Source organism: Fundulus heteroclitus, chromosome 18, assembly GCF_011125445.2.
Source record: "Fundulus heteroclitus isolate FHET01 chromosome 18, MU-UCD_Fhet_4.1, whole genome shotgun sequence".
NCBI classification, from domain to species: domain Eukaryota; kingdom Metazoa; phylum Chordata; class Actinopteri; order Cyprinodontiformes; family Fundulidae; genus Fundulus; species Fundulus heteroclitus.
In genome coordinates, this window is record NC_046378.1 from 12,753,952 (window position 1) to 12,764,121 (window position 10,170).

General features: G+C 41.2%; 1 protein-coding gene across 6 annotated transcripts in view; it reads left to right on the forward strand.

Moving 5' to 3' along the window:
• LOC105940211 overlaps positions 1-9,529 on the forward strand; it is a 29,551-nt gene extending 20,022 nt beyond the window's left edge. For 3 of the 6 annotated variants that reach the window (XR_004933274.1, XR_004933278.1, XR_004933275.1), the window contains one exon: positions 9,097-9,529. The gene's annotated coding sequence lies outside the window, so the exon portion shown is untranslated. Of the gene's footprint in view, positions 1-58; positions 187-4,790; positions 4,887-9,096 lie in introns of those variants that run through there. The other 3 variants (XR_002426827.2, XR_004933277.1, XR_004933276.1) reach the window with 3 other exon arrangements.
• The last annotated feature ends 641 nt before the right edge of the window (positions 9,530-10,170 follow it).

Genomic DNA, 10,170 nt, shown 5'->3' on the forward strand with positions numbered 1-10,170 from the left:
TCTCCACCTTTTCTCACTTCATTGACCAACTATTCACCTCTGCCCTTATCCTTCCCAGCAGAACCCAGGACTATCCAGCCCGGCATCATTACAGAATCCTCCTCAATAAACCTTTTTCGTAAACCTTACGAACTGTCTCCGTGGTTGCCCCGATTCAGGGTCGTTCTTTTTACATTATGACAACTTCAGACCATCTTGCTGAGAGGCAACAGTTAACAACTGCATCCAATCCAGTTCAATGTTATTTATTTATTTACATCAATGTTAAACTCATGCCTGTTATGACTCAGTGCAGCCATCTTCAAAGTCCAGGTGCACAAACCACATAAGCAGGACTCCCCAAACACCCCACATTAAACACCACAGCAGCAGCAGGAATCTTAAATAACAGTCATATATCCCGTTTACACTACCCTTTACACTGGACCAACTATTCACCTCTGCCCTTATCCTTCCCAGCAGAACCCAGGACTATCCAGCCCGGCATCATTACAGAATCCTCCTCAATAAACCTTTTTCGTAATCCTTACGAACTGTCTCCGTGGTTGCCCCGATTCAGGGTCGTTCTTTTCACATTATGACAACTTCAGACCATCTTGCTGAGAGGCAACAGTTAACAACTGCATCCAATCCAGTTCAATTTTATTTGTAAAGCAATTTCCCAACGACTAAAGTGCTGTACAGTAAACAGGATAAAAATTATTAAAAAAACAAATACACAGACTCAGATACATAAATTAGATAAACAATAAAAGCATAAAATACAGACATAGAATATAAACTTCAAAAGTCTGTAATAAAAATAACTTAACCTCGTCCATCTTCTTCCGCTTATCCGGGGTCGGGTCGCGGGGGCAGCAGCTTCAGTAACTTAACCTCACAGGCTTAAAATAAACATCTCACTTGTTTGACAGTGTCAATTGCCAAGGCAAATAGATACGTTTTAAGAAGCAATTTAGAATCAGAGAGAGAAGTAGCCTCTTTAAAGCACAATGGAAGGTCGTTCCACATTTTGGAGCTGCCACGGGAAAAAAAGCACAATCCCGCCTGAGCTTATGTTTAGTTTTGGGCAAATCAAGGAGTGACTGACCAACTGACCTGATAGAACAGGAGGTGGCATGAAGGTGTAGCAGCTCAGAAAGATAAGGAGCAAGACCATGCAGAAGCATAAACAAAAATAGAACTTTAAAGTTCTAAGAGGGAGTGGGGGGGGCGCATTGATTAGGAAAGGCATTGACAGGACGGGGCAGCAAATGATGATCAAGTATAAAAATATAGTTTAATTAGGTAAGGTTAAGTTATATTTTTTATGTTTAAACGTTCTCAACTAATACATTAATTGGCTATATTAAACATATGCAAATAATGATGGGATGGTGTGAGTTATTAAAATATCTGATATGTGTATCTTTTTCATGTAATCGGGCTAAATCAGCTTTATCTAAATTAAGTAATCTTAATTGCTGCATCTTGATTATTGTAGTAAGCCATGTAACTTGTTATAATCTCATGTTTTGGACTGGTGTAATGTAGCCTCAGGGCACGTGATGTTGTTTACAGAGGTCAAGTGATTGCTCAGGGAGTTTGCTCAGACACATGAAAAATTAGGGGGGACATTGGCAGAGACGCAATCCTATTGCCACCAAAATGGATCCCTCAACACCTTGGCTGCTCCTAGAAATTCTGTCTATAAAAGTTTCCAGTGAGAGTCCAAATTTCACTGGAAATGTGTCCAACTTACTGCCGGTAATGCAGACCAAGCTCTGACACCGGTCATACAGAGACCTAACAGCCCTTCTTAGAGGGCCCGGTACTCCATACTCCCGGAGTATCGAGATTGGTCGAATGCCTTCTCCAGATCCACAAAGCACATGTAGATTGGTTGGGCAAACTACCACACACCCTCCAGGATCCTGCTGTTGTAGAGCTGATCCAGTGTTCCACGGCCAGGACGAAAACCACACTGCTCTTCCTGAAACTGAGATTCGACTATCCGATGGACCCTTCTTTCCAGAATCCCGGAATAAATCTTACCAGGGAGGCTTAAGAGGGTGATTCCTCTGTAGTTGGAACACACCCTCCAGTCCCCATTTTTAAATAGGGGGACCATCACCCCAGTCTGCCAATCCTGGGGAACTGCCCCGATGTCCATGCAATGTTGCGTTGACCAACACAGCCCCACAAACACTTTTAAGATTAGTCTTAAAAGTAGACACGATGTCTGCCTCACGGACCAAAACCGGGTTCCACAAAAGAGGAGCCTGATAGCTAAAGGATCTGCCTCCCATTCTACTTTTAGAGACTCTAGGAACCACCAGCAGACCTGCAGTCTGAGAGCGAAGTGCTCTGTTAGGAACATACGGGGTAATCAGAGCTCTGATATATGATGGAGCTGGATTATTAAAGGCTTTATACGTTAGAAGAAGAATTTTTAATTCTATTCTTGATTTAACAGGAAGCCAATGAAGGGAAGCTAAAATTCGAGAAATATGAACCCCCTTGTTGATTTTCATCAGCACTCTTGCTGCAGCATTTTGGATCAGCTGAAGACTTTGAACTGCATTTTGTGGACTTCCTGATAGTAAAGAGTTACAATAGTCCAGCCTTGAAGTAACAAATGCATGGACTAGTTTTTCAGCATCACCCCTGGACAGCATGTTTCTAATTTTGGCGATATTCCGGGGGTGATAAAAGGAAACTCTGAAAACCTGTTTAATATGGGATTTAAATGACATGTCTTGGTCAAAAATAACACCAAGATTTTTTACTTTATTACCAGAGGCCAAGTTAATGCCATCCAGATTAAGTGATAAAGAAGTTTATTTTTTGAGGACTCTGGTCCAAAGATTACAATTTATATTAAAATGTAATTTATTTCAATTTTTTAATTATGAACACTCTAATTAACATGATTAAAAAACTGCCTTTTAGCAGTAGTCCTGCCAGTTTTGAGCTGCTGTAGGCCCTTAGAACCCACCATTTCCTTGTTGGAGCTTGGGCTTTGAGCTGGAGCTTGGGCTTTGGGCTGAAGCCGAAGCGTGGCTTTTAGCATGTAGCTGAAGCATGGATCTTGGCTTGTAACTGAAGGGTGCCTCTTGGCTTGTAGCTGAATCTTGCCTCTTGACTTGTAGCTGAAGCATGCCTCTTGCCTTGTAGCTGAAGCATGCCTCTTGCCTTGTAGCTGAAGTGTGGCTCTTGGCTTGTAGCTGAAGCGTGGCTCTTTAATCCAGCAATTCTCCTGCCAGTTTCTACTGACGTTAGTGTTTTTACTAGTACCCCACACTTGAAGAGGTGAACCCATGACCTTGAGAGTATAGCTGGATTTACTCAGAGAAGTTGAATATTTTTTTCCATTCTTTATTTTTATTTTTTTTTCTCTGTGATCAGTCGTTTGAACAATAGTCAGGTAAAAGCCTTAGAAAAATGTATATTATATTTACAACACACACGAATTCCTTACCAGCATGAACAATAATTAAACTAATCTAATTCCCATGTCCATTAGCAGAGCTTTACTAAAATTACTTTCAATTTTATACACCAATTAACAATCTAAAATCCCCCTTGCCCATTCACCATTATACTGCACTATGCCCAAATACATAACCATAACATAAACACGTACAGTATATCCGCAAGCTTATTATTTACATCAATGTTAAACTCATGCCTGTTATGACTCAGTGCAGCCATCTTCAAAGTCCAGGTGCACAAACCACATAAGCAGGACTCCCCAAACACCCCACATTAAACACCACAGCAGCAGCAGGAATCTTAAATAACAGTCATATATCCCGTTTACACTACCCTTTACACTGGTCCCGAGCCGAGACCAGTCCCAGCTCGGTAATTGAGATAACTATCAAGTGTAAATGGTAAGCAAACTGAACTGAACCGAGCCAGACACAACCGGACCGCGCTAAACGCAGCCCAGTTCCAGGTGTGAGCTCGGCTCGGTTTTTCTCCGGCCCGGTTTTCTGATAACAAGAGGCCCATTTACGCTACACTTTTTTAACCGAGGCGAGCCGAGACCAGTCTGAGCTTGGATCAGTTAACCAAGCCAAGACGACCATTTACACAACACACTATCCCTGTTCCTTGGTTGCTTCTCGCCTCCTAGTGACGATCTGCGGTACTGCTGCTCTCTGGGATTGAAGGCGGGACCGAGCAAGTTAAAATGGCGGCACCCGTAACATTCAGGATGTTATGGTTAGACAGAGTCGGCTTTTGGGACGTGGATAAGACAAACGAACGTCTAATAAGGATTTACAGACGCAGGAAACAACGACAGATGCTGAGGTTCATCACACTGCGAAGCAGAATCATCACTGGAAACTGTGTGGCACGGTAAGGAAGCTAGTATTATTATGAATGTCTGAAATTTGTCTGAATGGAGTGTGAATCGGGACGTGCAGCCAGACACAGCGGAAAAAACACGGACAGTAAGCTGACTGTAAGGGGATGACGCGGTCTGCTCATGCGCTCTTCGTTATCAGATAACCGGGATAAGAAAAACCAGTCCGAGACCTGCTCAGGAACTGGTCTGCAGTTAGCGCGGTCCGGATATGTCTAGCGCGGTCCATTTCAGTCTGCTGACCATTTACACACAAGAGTTATCTAGGTTACTGAGCTCGGACTGGTCTTGGCTGGTCTTGGCTGCCTCTTCAGTGTTTGTCTGTGGGTTCTCAATTCTCTGCAGTTAGTTTGCAGCAGGAGTCTCTCACACATACTTGCGAATTACAGCAGCTGCTTTTCTAGGTGTTATTTATGCCTTAATCATTGTCTGTCAGGCAAGGTTTTGGCAGGTCAGCATGACAACACCTATCCAGGAGTCTGTCAGTTCTGGCGGCTCGCATCTGACCCTCAACATCCGCATGTGTGTTTGCGTAAGTCACCATTCAAGATTACATCAAAGGGAAAATTATCACTTAAATGTAAAACCAATAAATATATGCATTGTAATAGATGTAAATTAACAACAATTGTACCAACTTGGTTTTAATTATTACATAATGAATACAAATTTCCAGTGTGTTCGGCATTTTCTTTGGTCCCTCAGATGTGTGATGTAAGTTGTGCCACCTAAGACAATGAGTATACATCAATTGAACAACGATTCAATAGTGAGTGAATGAGTAAAGCTTCAACATGGCTCAGTGCGTTGAAATCAATTGTTTCAACGAGCCCCAAAAAACCACTTGAGTTTACTTTTTCAGTTTCCTGAAATAAAAAAAAATGTTGACAGACTTGGATATGTAAGCTCCAACATGAGAATTACTATGCAAATATCAAGTGACCGTTTGTGCAACCACCTGTGCAGTTTGATTGGCTACAATCCAAAGAAGCAAGCGATTTTGCCTAGGCTTTATTTTTGCTACCAGATGGAGAGAAGCATATTGACTCATGGAACAAGAGAAAAAAAAACAAGAAGCGTCCATCAAGCAACAAATCACTCATGTTATACAGGCATGAGTCTACGTAAATAAAAATAAGGAGCTCTTGTTATTTTCACACAACACAACAACTATTACACATCACCGGCCATATATTATACGAGTGAGCTACCTATGCACGTATAGTCTCCGTACAATATCATGTGTAAAGTGCTAACCATGGCACCTCAATTGAACACGTCTATAAACATATCAGCTGCTCCATTCTAATGTAGCTAATCTTTGAAAAAGACCAGCATTGCTCTTCAAAGCCCCAAAATATAAATTCAGATTAATAAACTAAATCTAGATGTGTTACAATGGGGTAGATGTAATCGATTCTAACCATTCCACAATTCCAACTCAGTAATTAGGGACGTTGTTTTATTGTGCATGATGGTGTTAGCAATCGAATCCCAGTCTGAGGAGTTTTCACTTCAATCTGGAGATCCAGCTGTCAGTGCAGGTTGGTACCGGTATGGTTGAATACCCAATACTTACACTAAATCTTCTGGCATTTCTTGGTTTTCAAAAAAGGCTTCATCCATTTCTACAAATAAACAACTAGACCGTAATGGCATTCTTGGTTCTTCAGTGATCTGTTGTTGCTGGGCTTGGCTCAACAGATGTCATGCAGCTCCATCAGCAGCTATTGACAAAAACTCTAAGGAAAAAAATGCTATTTAAGTTTGTGGTTAGAGAAATTATTAAAGTTTTTTTATTTTCTTTTTTTACTAAATGACATTGCAGCTATATCAGTATTTGCAGCTTGGATTTCATTCCCCCTTTTAAAGGTATATCTGCTGTCTGAACCTGCAGCCCGTCCAGGATTAGCCCCAGTGCTAACCGACAAAGCAATAGTGGTAGGCACCAACCAAAAGGTCAGATCACTGAGACTGTATGTAAACTACAGAATTAGAAGATGGTGTACTTTAACAATGGCTGTAGATAAAACGCACATATAGTATACTGTATAAGCTATGGTTTCCTAGAATGTAAAATCAACGAGGTCCAACAACTTTTAAGTAAGGTTTATAACAACTTCCAGTTTAATATAACCTGTTGACTGTCCATCAGCTTGTCTGTTAGGATTCTGAAAGTTTGGTAGGTAGAGATAGAAAAAGCTTGTGGCTCCAGGTCTTACCTTAAATCCATTCCTCATATTTTCAAATTGATTCCCAAAGACTTTCAAAGAAGTATAGTGGAATTCTTATGTCAAAAGCAGATTAACCTTATACAAACTGGTTTTCGATGGAGGAGAAAGGGCTAAATCTTGAGGGGGAAGAAAGGTTGCTAAGGAAAGTGGTGAAATAAATTGACAATAAAATGACATTCTTCCAAAGCTGCATGGTGCAAAAACAAACCCGAAACATAGTCTTGATTGAGGTTACAGAGGAAAGATTCAAAGAGAAAGAGCTCTTTGCTTTGGTTTAGGATGGCAGCCAGTGGAGCAGCTCGTATGGAGTAAGCTGCTTCTAGCTGAGTGAAAGGAGACATAAATATAAATATGTGAAGCTCCCTTGTAGCATTGTGTGCTTGCACATTTATTCTGTAAACTAAGAACTAACTGTTAAAAATAGAACATTTCTTTAAAAGATTGACAGAAACATAATTACCTGAAAAGACTATTTTATGAGACATGGCTTATCCATTACTTTCTAAAAGCTGTCAACTGTCCCGGGCCATTAAATTATGGCCAGGAATCTTTTTTTTTTTTTTTAGAAAACATTACCATTATGTGAAAAACATTTAATATTTCAATTAATAAAATAGGGGGACCACCACCCCAGTCTGCCAATCCAGGGGAACTGCCCCCGATGTCCATGCAATGCTGCAGAGCCGCGTTAACCAACACAGCCTCACAACATCCAGAGCCTTAAGGTACTTAGGGCGAATGTCATCCACCCCCAGGGCCTTGCCACCGAGGAGCTTTTTAACAACCTTGGCGACCTCAGCACCAGAGATGGGAGAACCTGACCCAGAGTCCTTTGGTCCTACTTCCGCAATGGAAGACGTTTTGGTGGGATTAAGGAGGTCTTCGAAGTATTGCGCCCACCGACTCACGACGTCCCGAGTAGAGGTCAGCAGCACACCACCCCCACTATAAACAGTTTTGTTACTGCACTGCTTCCCCCTCCTGAGACGCTGGATAGTGGACCAGAATCGCTTCGAAGCCATACGGAAATCTTTCTCCATGGCCTCTCCGAACTCTTCCCACGCCCGAGTTTTTGCCTCGGCGACCAGCCGAGCCACCTGCCGTTTTGACTGCTGGTACATATCAGCTGCTTCTGGAGTCCCACAGGCCAGTAAAGCCCAATAGGACTCCTTCTTCAGCTTGACGGCTTCCCTGTTGATAAACAACAGCTCAAAAAACACCTTACTTTGTCTAACATGCTTTGGTGTGTCTATCCTGCTAAGAAAACAAGTGTTTTTTGCAGGGTAGATTCTGAAGCTGCCAATATTTGCACCCCCTCGTTTTTCATCCAAAAATTGTCATACACAAATGAAACTCACAACAGTAGCTCGCAGTACCTGTGTGATGATGTAGAAAATGTTATATCGTTCACAACTAAAAAGTAAAAAATTGAAAAATAGTCCAATACAAATTATGAATGAGACAAATAAGGATGGCAACAATAAAAATTGTAAAAGGAAAAAAAATATTCTAGTTGAGTTGGGGGGGATCTTTTAAACTATTAGTAAACTATTTCTACCTTTGATGTGTTCTGCACATTTTCTTTCTGATTTTCTGGCCGTCTCTTCAGTGGTTCAGCAAAGTTTAGTTGAAGATACTTGTGAAAATAGTATTAAACTAAACAGGTCCTTGAGTAACTACATAAATTTGGATTTTGAACTGTGTCCACTTTGACCGGCAGAGGCTCAATGCTAAATGGAGAGCCATGATGATAAAATTAATCTTGAGGTGCTTTTATAATGAAATTGCAGGTCATATCTACAACAACACCATCTTATGCAGAAAGAAACCAGGAAAGGGGATATTTAGAAAATAAGAAATAAAGTTTACACAGGGTTAAAACAATAAATATTTACATAAATATAAATAATTTAAACTAAACAAATCTAAGGTGAATTACAAGAATACTTAAATTAAACATAACTCTGTAAAGCACAACCCCCCAGGTGGGTAAATCCGGCTTCAGAAAGTAAAAACTCTACCTAGTTTTCCTTGATCCAGTTTCCTTAACCAGGCGAATTAAATATTAGTCCATGGCTGCACCGTCTCAAAATGAAGTATGAATTAAAGACTGTCTGTCTGAAATTGGCACACCAGTGCCCCTGTTTACACCCCTGCTATCCGTTTACCATCCTGAGTTTGGGACCTGGAGGAGGAACGGGCCGCCTGGTCGGGCTCGGGGCAGGGGATGGGCGTTGGGTCCTGGGGTCGGCTGGAGCTGAGGCTGGCGCTTCTCTCCCCTGGATTATGGAGGGCATTGAACATGGCTGAGGCAAAAGATCTAATATAAAGCTTTAAATATTAACTCTGTGTAAGGGAGAATTCAGTATAATATACATATTCAACTTAATTTTTTTGTTTAATTCATTTATTTATTAGTTTCTCAGTTTGTGCTCTGTTCCTGGATTCCAGTGTTCTTGCTTCTCACTCTTTGATGAAAATCTCACTGCTCCTCTGCCTTTCCCCCAGCCTGCTGCCCTGGCTGCTCCTCTGGTTCATGCTGTCAGGATCCCTCTACAACCATTCGATGCCCAGCCCACATGTCTCCATCTGGAAGAGAGAAAAAGGAAATGAATATAAACAAGCACTACTCATCACCACTTTCCAGTCTCAGCCTCTGTGGGTAAACTTACCAGCTTTCCATAGAACTCCAACATCCCCCCAGCACTAACCTGTCTCCACCATCATTTCCATCAAATATGAACCAGTTCTTATATGATAAACGTGCCTCTCATCATCTGTGCTATCCTGTATTTATTCTGGGAATCCAAAAGCACCATTTGTTCATTCACTTGTATAAATAAGTTGTTCATACTCCTATTTGGTGTCCATAATTGTTGCCAGCATGAGGGTATCAAACAAAACCAACATGAAATCCATGCAGTTTCATTTTAATACTATAATAACCGCCATGCTTGTAGCTGATTACTCTCTGGAGTAAATTCTTGCACACCTCTCTTTAATTGTTTTTGTCCTTTCTCCTCCCTCTCCTTTTTTTGTGTTCTGTGCCAGTACAAGGGTTGCAATCATTGTAATGCATTATAATCAGATTTAGATAATTGAAAAATCAAGGGGGTAGTTATGGAGTATTATGAAGTAGTTTTGGGAGGGGGGGGTTGTCAACAACTGAGATCAATTCACATTATCAAGACCTCTCGGCACACATCCCACACTCCATGTCAGTTTTATACTACCTCACAGCTTTCCTCCCATTCTTGTCCCCCCCCCCCCCCCCCACCCTTCTTCTGACTCTTAACAGTGCCTGGCCTCCATTGTGATGATAGATTATAATGATCTTTAATTAGATCTAAATATAACAACAGCCGCACATTGCCATCAGTGCCTCTTTCTGTCAGGATTGGCTATCATTAGGTTGGGTAATAAGAAGCAAAGAAAAGATGTGAAAAAGATTGTGGGTGGGTGGTAGGGGAGAGAAAGACAGATTCAAATTTAAACTAAAGATGGAAAATGGGACTGAAAAGATTCTGGCAATGTCCTAAAATGTAATAAACACTGATCTTATGTTCATGTTTTGAGATTCTA